This window comes from Prionailurus viverrinus, chromosome B1 (genome assembly GCF_022837055.1).
Source record: "Prionailurus viverrinus isolate Anna chromosome B1, UM_Priviv_1.0, whole genome shotgun sequence".
Lineage (NCBI taxonomy): Eukaryota > Metazoa > Chordata > Mammalia > Carnivora > Felidae > Prionailurus > Prionailurus viverrinus.
In genome coordinates this window covers 19,935,385-19,939,102 of record NC_062564.1, presented here as the reverse complement: position 1 = coordinate 19,939,102, position 3,718 = coordinate 19,935,385, and the positions used below count along the sequence as shown (strand labels likewise).

Below are 3,718 nucleotides of genomic sequence, written 5' to 3'. Positions count from 1 at the left end.
AAAAAGAACTATAGGCCAATATCCCTGATGAACATAGATGCAAAAATCCTCAACAAAATATTAGCAAACCAAACGCAGCTGTATATTAAAAAAATAATAATTCATCATGGTCAAGGGATTTATTCCTTGGATGCAAGCGTGGTTCATTATTCACAAATCGGCATGCTATATCACATCAGTAAAAGAAAGGATAATCCTTCTGCAACAGGCATGGGTCATATTCTTGTTCACTCTCTTTCTGCTGTCCTCTTGGTTCTTTGTTCCCTGCACAATATGGCAGGTGAACCCACAGAAAACATTACTGCTATACAGTAGCAGTTACTCTGGCTCCAGACTGAGTTAAGGTCTGGAACACATTCCAACAGTGATGGATCAGCATTGGAGCTTGAGAAACAAGATTGCATGCAGGCAATGCCACAACAAGCCTGGCTGGCAGCAGCAGCTGAAATTGATGAAGGACCGGTCAGCAGCACAAAACAGAGCCAGAAATAAAACAAGGTATGGAAGGCTATGTCCAAAATGGGTCTATGATAGCGTCACTATGTGGAAATCTAAGAATATCCTCTATGTCATCACAAAACCAGGTGTCTACAAGAGCTTAGCTTCAGATACCTACATAGTTTTGGGGGAAGCCAAGGCCAGGGCTTTGTCTTAGCAGGCATGACTAGAAGATGTTGAGAAACTCAAAGTTCAAGGTAAAGTTGTCTCAGACATTCAACACAAATTCCAACTGTACAAGCGGAGAGTGAAGAGGAAGAGGTTGATGAAATATATGTAGATGTTAATGATTCAGAATTAGTCACGTCGCATGCAAATGTGTCAAGAGCGAAGACATCCAAGCCCTGAAGAACAACAGTAATGATACTATAAATCTTATTATGAAATTAACAATGTAACCATCTGAAAACAAGGGCTCATTTTTGTGTGTTTCAAAAGAATAAATGCAGCTTAGTTTGACATGTACTGTTTATATCATTAATAAAGTTATGGCTTCTTGTAGGATGAAAAAATAACCAAATGGATAAAGAAAAGGATAAGAACCATATCCTTTCAATAGATGAAGAAAAGCATTTGACAAAGGACAGCATCCATTCATGGTAAAAACCTTCAATAGAGTAGGGTTTGGATATAATAAAGCACACATATGAGAAACCCACAGCTCCTAGTATCCTTAGTGGGGAAAAACTGAGAGCTTTTCCTCTCTGGTCAGGAACAAGACGAGGATGTCCACCATCACCACTTTTATTCAACATAATACTGGAAAACCTAGTCACAGCAATCAGACAACAAAAAAAGAAATAAAAGGCATTCATATTTTCAGAGAAGTAAAACTTTGACTATTTGCAGATGACATGATGCTCTATATAGAAAACCCAAAAGACCACCATAAAACCACTAGAGCTGATAAACATGATGCATAATGAATATACAGGAATCTGTTATATTTCTATACACCCAAAATGATGCAACATAAAGGGAAATTAAGAAAATCCGTGGGGTGCCTGGGTGGCTCAGTTAAGCGTCTGACTGCGGCTCAGGTCATGATCTCAGTCTCCTGATCTCACAGGCTCGTGAGTTCGAGCCCCGTGTCAGGCTCTGTGCTGACAGCTCAGTGCCTGGAGCCTGCTTCGGATTCTGTGTCATCTTCTCTCTCTCTGCTCCTCCCCTGCTCATGCTCTGTCTCTGTCTCAAAAATAAATAAAAAACATTAAAAAAAAGGAAAAATAAAGAAAATCCAATTTACAGTTGCACCAAAAACCGTAAGATACCGAGGAATTTGGTTGGAATACCAACCAAAGAGATGAAAGACTTCTACTCCCAAAACTATAAAACACTGATGAAGGACATTGAAGATAACACAAAGAAATTAAAAAGCATTTCATGCTCATGCATTGGAAGAACAAATATTGTTAAAATGTATATACTACCCAAAGCAATCTATACATTTAATGCAATCCCTATCAACATACCAACAGCATTTTTCAGAGAACCGGAACAAACAATCCTAAAATTTGTATGGAACCAAAAAAAGACTCTGAATAGCCAAAACAACCTTGGAAAACAAAAACAAAGCTGGATACAGCAGAATTCCTTACTTCCAGTTATAGTACAAAGCTGTGGTGATCAATACATTCTGGTACTTGCAGGAAGATAGACAAATCAGTGGAACAGAATAGAAAACCCAGAAATAAACCTACAACTATATGGTCAATTAGTTTTTTAAAAAGCGGGAAAGACTGTCCAAGAAAAGACAGTCTGTTCAATAAATGGAGTTGGGGAAACTGGATAGCTACATGCAAAAGAATGAACCTGGACACACACAAAAATGCACAAAATATCTTACACCATACACAAAAATGAATTCAAAATGGATTAAAGACCTAAATGTGAGACCTGAAATCATAAAAATGCTAGACGAGAGCACGGGCAGTAACTTCTGTAACATCAGCTATACCAACTTCTTTCTACATATATCTCCTGAGGTAAGAGAAGAAAAAGCAAAAATGAACTATTGGGACCACATCAAAGTTAAAAGCTTCTGCATAGCAAAGGAAACAATCAACAAAACTAAAAGGCAACCTACGGAATGGGAGGAGATATTTGCAAATGACATATTCAATACAGGGTTAGGATCCAAAATATATAAATAACTTATAAAATTCAACACCCAAAAACCAAATAATCCAATTAAAAACTAGACTTCTTTTTTTCCAAAGAAGACATAAGGTTGGGCAACAGACACATAAGATGGACACCATCACTTATCAGGGAAATGCAAATCAAAACTACAATTAGATATCACCTCACGCCTGTCAGAATGGCTAAAAGCAACGCCACAAGAAATGACAGTATTGACTAGGATGTGGAGAAAGGGGAAACCTCATGCACTGCTGGTAGGAATACAAACTGGTGCAGCCTCTGTGGAAAATAGTACAGAGTTTCCTCACAAAGTTAAAAATAGAACTAGCCATTACACTACTAGGTATTTACCCAAAGAATAGAAAATTCGAATTCAAAGGAATACATGCACCCCAATGTTTGTGGCAGCATTATGTTCAATAGCCAAGTTATGGCAACAGCCCAAATGTCCATTGTTAAATGAATGGATAAAGATGTGAGATCCATATATATATATATATATATATATGGATCTCACATCTTTATCTTTATTATCGCATCTTTATATATATATATATATATACACACACACATATATATAAAATGAAATATTATTCAACCATAAAAAAGAATGAAATCTTGCCATTTGTCATGACATGAATGGAGCTAAAGTACTATGCTAAGGTGAAATAACTCCGTCAGAAAGACAAATACCATATGATTTCACTACAAGTGGAGTTTAAGAAACAAAACAAACAAGCAAAGGGAAAAGAATAGAGACAAACCTAGATACAGACTCTTAACTGGAGAGAACAAAGTGATGGATACCAGAGGGGAGGTGGATGAGGGGATAGGTGAAATAGGTAATAGGGATTAAGGAGTGCACTTGTGATAACCACTGGGTATTATATGGAAGTATTGAATCACTACATTGTACATCTGAAACTAATATTACACTGTATGTTAACAAGAATTTAAATAAAAAAAAAAAGAATTTTGGGCCCTTGGGGTGGGATGAATATATTTTGCTTGTGAGAGGGATATCAATTCTAAGGTATCTAGAGGGTGAAGTGTTAGGAACTGAATTGTTTCCCTTCTG

The 3,718-nt window shown here is 36.9% G+C and overlaps 1 pseudogene; it reads left to right on the top strand.

Moving 5' to 3' along the window:
- Positions 1-273: 273 nt before the first annotated feature.
- LOC125164104 (nascent polypeptide-associated complex subunit alpha-like) lies at positions 274-896 on the top strand (annotated as a pseudogene).
- Positions 897-3,718: the final 2,822 nt, after the last annotated feature.